Consider the following 9,112-nt stretch of genomic DNA (forward strand, 5'->3'; position numbering starts at 1 on the left):
TTTGGCATTTGCAGTTCTTTCCCCTTGAGGAGCTGTAGACTTAATGTGGGCTCTAGTGGACCCTGTGGCCTGAAGAACTGTACCTAGATATTTAAAACTTATCAACTTGCTCAAGTTGCTGCCCATTAATGGATCACAATCTCTTTTTTTGTCTCTTTCCAAAAGCTGTGATCTTTGTTTTTTAGTAGTTTATCTCCAGTTGGTTTTCATTACAAAATGTTGCAAATCTGGAGAGTGCTCTCCTCAGACCTATAACTCTGAAGTAACTACCTCAAAGTGACTTTCTGAGAGACGACATAGTTCCTTGGAAATCCTTTCATGGAATATAGCTGGATGGTCTTGCTGCCATTCATCTTCAACTGACAATGCTTTCTATCGTCATAGTTTTGATATTATAGTCGTCCAAGAGACATTGACAGATAAGGTTATAAGCCTACAGAGTTACACTTCCTTCATGGTGAAAGCAGATAAAGGAAAGTGCCAGGCAGGAAGATGGGATACACGATGGCAGTCTTTAGACAGGCCTTTGAAATAATCAGGAAGGAGCAAAAGACTCAATGGTTATTACAGTCAGACCAATCGAAGGCTTTTGACAAGGTCACTCATGAATTCCTCTGGGGAGTATTGCAGTGGTGTGATTTGCCAGATGCTCTTGTTTCTTTATCAAAGGTGTTGTATACAGATGCCGCTATGCGGCCTTTTGTGGACAGTTATAAGGGTCCTCCTTTTTATCTGAAGAAGGGTCTTAGACAAGGGTGCCCGCTTAATCCCTTGTTGTATGTTCTCACCCTAGAACCTATGCTGCAATCTTTTAGGCACGAATAGTCCCTGAGGGGCTTAAATAGCATCAGTTTTGCATCTTTGTGAGTGTTAGTATTGGCGCACGTGGACAACACCTATGTCTGGCTCAGTGGGACAGTAGAGTTGTCCAGAACTGAGGGGCTTTTGGCCAGGTATCAAAAGGTTTCTGGGGCAAAGATCAACCTGCAGAAGAGTACACGTTACATCTTGAAAGGGGTGACAAAAACGATTTCTAAAAGATTATTATGTGTAGGTACAGGAGAAGGAGGTGGACAATGTGTCTCCCTATCTCACCCTGATGGTGAGGAAGGACCCTCCAAGATTAAAATCTTAGAGATATTCTTTGATTTGTCAGATGGAGGGTGGAAGGTAAATTGGTCTATGTGGCATCAAAAACCAGTCCAGCTCATAGAAAAGTGGAAAATTGGCGATTATCAGCAAGTCATAAAATACAATATTTCACTACCTATTGTATTCCTGCCGGGAACTTTATAGCTAGTATTTTTCCTCCTCCTGAGAACATTGTGGTGGATGTCACCAAGAGAGTTTTCCTTTGGCTATTTGGGAGAGTAACTTCCCCCTAGCTCGAGTAGTGGTCTGTCAGAGGCAGAAATGTGGCGGGCTGGGCATGTTGGATCTGAGTTTATGGTTACTATGCAGTTTTTTTACTATGAATTGGGGACAGTGGCAGTGAACAGAGGCAGCTCTACATGCAAATCCAAAACATCAGAAAACACTGTGGGAAGGTCAGTTGTGCGGCACTTTGCTGAAGACTGGTTGTGCTCTTCTGTAGGAAGGGAATGGTGGGGAAAAGACAATACTATTCCATGACTCACTTTTTCAGTCATTCGCAATTGGCCGGATTTCCTACTGTTAGTGTTCAAAGGCATCAGGAAGTTTGCTAGAGTCGCATCTTCTCAGGCAACACTGCTGGAATGAAAAAGGCTAAACATGGGTTCTTTATATATGAATCAGATAACTTATGGGGATTGTTCCCCCTAAATCTAAAGCGGGTCACAAAATGCTGCCTCTGGTCATAAGAATCCTCAAAATCTTTGTTTTCATTAAAAAAAATTCCACCAAGATTTTATCATCCAATATTTGCTCATACTTGTAATCTACCACCCACCTTAGAGATACTTGTCCAGCATTATCCTGTCCCCCATCTGACTTGTTTGGCCCTCTAGAGCATTCCGATCCATCCTGTTTAGCATTGTCTGTTTCAGGTTTCCTATCTCCCTCCTACTTGCATCTTGTAATATTCTAGTATATGAAAAAGGTTTATTTTTAACTTAATGAGATTTCATCTCTTGACCTCTCATTTGACCTCTCTTCCTGTCCAGATTGAAAAATCTCTTTGGTATTTACAGAATCAATAGGTAAAATGAGAGTGTGGTTGATCAGTGTCATGAATTTAGTTACCAGTTGGGCATGATTAGACCCATCGGTCATATCAGCTATATTTGTGTCATCTATTGTACCTGTCTTACCTATTGTACCAAGTTTAGAAGGAACTGCCGTGTTTGTGAACGTGCCACATAAGGTAGAATCCGCAGAAACAAAGGCCATGGTAAGTTCAGTAGCCTCAGCAATGTCTTTCAGTATATTGTCAAGTATGTCACTCTAAGCAGTTTGTGGTACATTCATATTGTGCTCCTCAGACTGTGTTATGGAAGTGGTATTGTCTCTCTCCTCATCATGACTTGTTTCATTATCACCCTCCCGTTCATTACTCTGAACCGAATCACTCTGAATCTCGTTATCTTCTGATGTAATCATAGCATTTGTATTCTCAGGCACCCGTTGTACTACAATCTGAGATATCTTTTCCCCTTGAGCACCAGAGGTTAAAAGACCCTTCCCAGTATCATCAGTATTATTAATCAATTCCTCCCCTTGCAGCAAGCTATCCATAGAGCCCTCAGAAGGGGCTACATCCTTAATATTATCGGAACCAGCAGCAAGAGTTAACTTAGACTTGACATCTACAGTATTTACAGAAGTTTCAATAATTGCTGTTGTAGTAGCTATGGAACACTGAGCCTCATTTACGGAGGTAACAATTGATTTACTTGTAGGCCCAGAGTATGAACCTGATAAAACAGAGAAAGTGTCGTTAGATTAGCTGGCGAATGTTTATCCTGAAGCTTACTGTGTACTGCCATCCTTCTCTTCAAAACTCCCTTGTCATCTGGATTCACGTCGCTGTTGAGGTAGAAGGACCGGTATAACAGGAGATAGTTCAGCTACAAAAGGAGAGTCAGGATGAACACCGATTCCTGTCGCACCCGAAGTCACAGCTGCTCCAACTGGGGAAGATTCCAGGGGGGTAAATCATAGCCAGGTAATCTCCCGCTGGGATACAATATGTTGTGAAATACTGTATTTTCTGGATGGTAGTCAATCTCCAATCCTTCCACTTCTCCAATTGCTCCAAAACTTGTTGCCATAACGCCCAGTTTTCTCTCCAGCCATCAGCCTCCAAAGTGAACAAGGCACCCAGAATTTTTACTTAGACGTCCATCGGCGTTTCTGTTTGTGCTTGTGTCTGTCCTAAAGTACTCTTTCCTTCAAGAGTCTCTTCTTCCGACACCATTCGGGCTGACTTCAATGTTGCCGATCGACCCATACAGGTTGTGAATCCTACTCTTGGACTGATTGATCTTCGCTCCAGAGATGGCTTCGTAACAATCCAAGTGACTCTTCATGTGAGACAAATCCTGCCGTCCTTGAAGCAAAACGTAGCAATCATCCGCATGTGCCAAGCTCGTGATTCGATACGATGGACGATCGGGGGGAGGGGGGGGGACGGACATCCCTCTGATGTTTGAATCCCTCTGAATAGCCCTGAGCAAAGGGTCCAAGGTGAGAATGTACAGCAAGGGGCTCAGAGGGATAAGAACATAAGAGAAGCCATGTTGGATCAGGCCAACGGCCCATTGAGTCCAACACTCTGTGTCACACAGTGGCAAAAAAATTTATATACACACATACACTGTGGCTAATAGCCACTGATGGACCTGTGCTCCATATTTTTATCTAAACCCCTCTTGAAGGTGGCTATACTTGTGGCCGCCACCACCTCCTGTTGCAGTGAATTCCACATGTTAATCACCCTTTGTCACTCCTGCCAAACTCCAGTGAAAACTGCAAAAGGAAGAGCCAGGGAACCTCTTGTGCTTGGGATCACATGAGTGCCTGTATATAGAGCTTGTAGCAGGCTGGTCAGAGACTCGGGCACCCCATGATGTTGCAAAATGCACTACAAGTAGTGGTGGGCGACCTGATCAAAAGCTTTGATCCAACTGCAGTAGACAGATGTTGTTTTTGCTGGTACAGTTACTCAAATATCTGTCGAAACAGGCAAGTGGTGTGTGCCATTCTCCGTCCCGGTACTGAGCTCATCTGACCAACTTGCACTCACCTGTCTGCTACTTGTTTCAGCCTGTTGTTGATGGCTCTGGTAAGGATCCTATAATTGACATTATTCATGGTAATAGGTCTCCAGTTAGTGATTAGGGTGGGGTTTCTGCTCTTATACAGCAAAGTCATGGTTCTTTCAAAAAAGCTGTGCCCTGCCGCCATGCACTCCAGCACCATGTTGAAAACTTCCATTAAGATGGAAACCACATACTCCTTCAGATTCCTGTAAAGACTGTAAGGGAGGCCATCGGGCCCTGTTGCAGAGCTGTGTTTCCTGGCTCTAAGCACTTGGTCGACTTCCTCCTGCGTAAAGGGTTGGGAAAGGCTACAAAGCTCCTCCTGTGGCATGATGTGTCCTTCACCTAATGTTGCTTCCAGGTAAGCACAAACGCGGGTCTCGTCCAGGAAGTCTTCTGACGCGTAGTTTGTGATAGAATATAATATGATATTACTTAAGATTTGTAACACTCTGAGTACAGTAACTCTAACCGGAATACTCTTTTTTGTTGTAGCTTCCTTCGATTTATTCTGTAAAATAGTTTGAACCATAACTAGATTAACCAAATGAACCATTGACCAAGGAACCTTGACCAAACAACCTTTAAAATAGTTTAATGGAGTAGAATCACCTTCATGGCCAGGACACCATCATTGGCCTGGATGGCTGTAACCTTGTACAGGCTCTAGGCTGGACGCTACTGTTTCCCATGATTGATATAGCAAAAACGGCCATTGTAACACTTCAGCCAAAACTCCCCATTTCTTTCAAACTGCTAGACAGAGAGAAAGTGCATGAGAAACAGATTCTGGATTAACTGTGGGCTCCTGCCTGGGAGGCTCCAGGCAGTAAGACAAAGTAAGTCATTCTCTTAGGCAGATCAAGTATAGACCAGGGACAATACGATGCGTTTAAAAACCACCTTTATTTTGTTATGCTGTTTGCTGGGCTTTGCTGTGCGGTGCTGTGCTGTGCTAACTTTTTAAATGCAACTGTTTTTGTTTTGGGTTTTTCTTTTCCTATATTTTCCTCTTTTAAATAAATGTTTTTTTTCTGTTTTAAATGCTGGCAATCAAACTCTCTTTGTCTTTCCTCTCTGCTTCTCATAACAAACAACTCTAGCAAGAGAAAAGGTCACCCTTCCAAATAACCATGTGAAAACCACCTCTGCACACCTCTGGCCTAAACAAGCCCCTGGAGTCACCATAAATCAGCCATGAATTGACAGTGGTGTGTGTGTGTGTGTGTGTGCATTATCTTGTAAACCTCTATCATGTCACCCCGCAGTCGACGTTTCTTCAAGCTAAAGAGCCCCAAGCGTTTCAACCTTTCTTCATAGGGAAAGTGTTCCAGCCCTTTAATCATTCTAGTTGCCCTTTTCTGGACTTTCTTATTGCAATCGCACACTGCCTTGACATTTTCAGTGAGTTATCTACCACGACCCCAAGATCTCTCTCATGGTCAGTCTCTGCCAGTTCACACCCCATCAACTTGTATTTGTAGCTGGGATTCTTGGCCCCAATGTGCATTACTTTGCACTTGGCCACATTGAACCGCATCTGCCACGTTGACGCCCACTCACCCAGCCTCAACAGATCCCTTTGGAGTTCCTCACAATCCTCTCTGGTTCTCACCACCCTGAACAATTTAGTGTCATCCGCAAACTTGGCCACTTCACTGCTCACTCCCAACTCTAAATCATTTATGAACAAGTTAAAGAGCATGGGACCTAGAACCGAGCCCTGTGGCACCCCACTGCTTACCGTCCTCCACTGCGAAGACTGCCCATTTATACTCACTCTCTGCTTCCTATTACTCAGCCAGTTTTTGATCCACAAGAGAACTTGTCCTTTTACCCCATGACTTTCTAAGGAGCCTTTGATGCGGAACTTTATCAAAAGCTTTCTGGAAGTCAAGGTAAACAACATCTATTGGGTTTACTTTGTCCACATGTTTGTTCACCCCCTCAAAGAAATGTAACAGGTTAGTGAGGCAAGATCTTTCCTTACAGAATCCATGCTGAGTCTTCCTCAATAACCCGTATTCATCAATGTGCCTACTCATTCTGTCCTTGATAATGGTTTCTACCAACTTTCCCAGTATTGAAGTCAGACTGACTGGCCTGTAATTTCCTGGATCTCCTCTGGAGCCCTTTTTAAAGATGGGGGTGACATTTGCTACCTTCCAGTCCTCAGGAACGGAGGCAGATTTCAGTGAAAGATTACAGTTCAACTTTGCTGAAAGTTCAACTTTGAGTTCTTTCAGAACTCTCGGATGTATGCCATCCGGACCTGGTGACTTATTAGTTTTGAATTTGTCTATCAGTTGTAGGACCTCCTCTTTTGTCACCTCAATCTGACTCAGGTCTTTCAATACCCCTTCCAAAATTAGTGGTTCTGGGGCGGGCAAAAAGTTCTCATCTTCCACAGTGAAGATAGAGGCAATAGAATGCAGGAAATTGCATCCAAAAAGAGTACCCCTATAAAAAACCACAATAGGCAGAATTATACAAGCTGTTTCTAAGGTTAAAACTTGGGAAAGGCAAAAGACAAAGGAATCTGTTTGGTGGAAGAGATGGAAATGGTTTGAGGTGCTTAAGCCCACCGGACAAGGAGCCCACCGCCAGCAGCCGGTCCAAGTGGCTATCGACTGGTCACTTTGCGGCCCTGCTTGGCGCAGATCCACACACCGAGGCTGGGGGGGGGAATGCGGCTCTGGCCCCGGGGCCCCCCTCGGGGAGGCCCCCCAGGGCCACAGTGACAGGGGAGGGGAAAGCGCTTCACCATCTCGACCCCCCCAACCCACGGCCGAACAGCGCCCTTGACGGGCCAACAGCAGCACAGGAACAGTCCCAACAGCGGCGGCAGCATCCCAGGCGGCAGCCCTTTGAAGGGATGCATCGCCAGGAGGAAGAAGCCTCCCCAGAGCGCCCAAAGCGCAGGGAAAAGACCCCTTGGCCCAATGGGGCCACCTCGGCAGGACGACCGCACCAGCCTGCGGGGATGCCGGGCCCAGCCAGATCTCGAAGGTGGAGCGGATGCACCATGCGGCGTTCCAGTGGAGGAGCACCGCCGTGCCGCCGTTGCTGGGCTGTCAGCCGTCGTGCGACGTTTCCATTGTCGTCTCCCCGGGGTGGCACGAGGGACCACAATGAGGGGCCCCAGAGGCGCCAGGTGCACTGCGCTGCTAAGTGTGATCTCTCTGTCATCACCCCCTTGTTCTGGATGAACAGGACGTCATGGCTGAGGTGGGCCGCCGCCTCGAAGATCGCTTTGCACTGGGGCCTGCGCCCAGGCCCTGCACATCCTAGCTGCCCATGGTGATGACCGCGTCTCGCGGGCCGGCGTTGGCGGGGGGCTTGTTTTCTCAGCGGCTCTCTTGCTGTTGTCGCGGACGCCACGTGGGGTCAGCCCTCGGTCATCTCGGGGGCAGCCCTCTCTCCGCCCCGGCTCTATGATGGTGTTGTGGTGGCGGTCGGCGGTGCAGCTGTGACAGTTTCCGCTGCCGCTCTGGTGGCTGCGGCCCCAGCGGGCTACTCGGCATTGTCGGGGACGCCTTCCACCTCGGCGCTCTGTTCTCCCTCCCACCGTGGGCGGGATTGCTGAGGGCTCTCCACTCCCGTCGATGGTGGTTTGCGGGCTGTCGTGCGGCGTGGTGGCGTCGGCTCCTCCTGCTGCAGCGGCAGTGACATCCTCAGCGTCATCGCGTCTCGCGAGCTTTGCGTGTGGTTGGTGTGCGCTGCAGCAGTGCTGCATGCAGTGGTGGTGGCGACGCGCCGGGCGCTCGTCTCGATGGCAACATGGGCGGCCGCTGCTCCTGCTGCGTCGGGCTGTGGTGTTGGGCCTCCTGGTGAATCTTGTGGGGCCGTTGCTGTGACTGCTGGTGTTGTCGCTCGTGCAGCTCGCGGTGCTCCAGCCGCTGCCGCTGGGCGCCCGCAGCTTCCGTGGCCCAACCGTCTCCCAGCCATCGCCGCTGTCCTCCCCCTGCCGCTGCCATCGCCGCTTGCTGCCGTCGTGCAGTGGCTGGTGTTGGTGCTGCGCGCTTCCGCCGGGGACCACCAGGACCGCTGCCATCTCGTCATTCCTGTCGTCAGCCTCGCCTCTCATCACGTCCTTAATTAACACCTGCCACATATTCACAGGGAAAATATGAGAAACTTGTTCCTTGCTTTTTCTGTATATGATCATGAGAAAGAACTTATGGAATTAGACCAAAGATTCATCTAGACCAGTATTCTTGGTTCATGTAGCTGACAACCTTAAGCAAGGCATGCAAGAAGCTATCCTCTCTCATTTTTGTCCCCAAATAATATGTATTAGATGTACTTCCCATAAATCATCATAAAGCAAAGTGGTTAATGTTGCCTGAATATCTAATACAAAAATGATGCCTTGATATTACATGCAGAATAGTGCCCTAGCATTATGCAATGGTACAGCTTCCCGGCTTGACAATGCACAAGAAGAACAAAGAAGGCCAACTCACCCTGTACAAATGATGGTAATGCAAACGGAAAAAGCGTAGGAGCTTCATATATTTGGGCAAAAAAGCCTATTCACATTCACTCCATAAGTTTATCATATCCCCTAGACAGTGGCTGTCTAGTTATTTACAATATTATGTCACCTGAACCAGGGCCTCTGAAGATGACCAGAGTGGTCACAGGTAGATAGGGTTGCCAGCTCCAAACTGGGAAATACCTGGATTTTGGTGGGTGGGGTGGAGCTGGAGCCTGAGGAGGGAAGGGCTTGGAGGGGGGGCTCTTAAATGGCGTACTATAGTCTCTGGCTGCTGCTTTCTCGCTCTCCCTCACGCTGTCCCTCTCTCTCTTGCTCTCTTGCGGTCTCATTTGGAGTACTGTGTGCAGTTCTGGTCGCCGCACCTCAAAAA

This window comes from Heteronotia binoei, chromosome 9 (genome assembly GCF_032191835.1).
Source record: "Heteronotia binoei isolate CCM8104 ecotype False Entrance Well chromosome 9, APGP_CSIRO_Hbin_v1, whole genome shotgun sequence".
Lineage (NCBI taxonomy): Eukaryota > Metazoa > Chordata > Lepidosauria > Squamata > Gekkonidae > Heteronotia > Heteronotia binoei.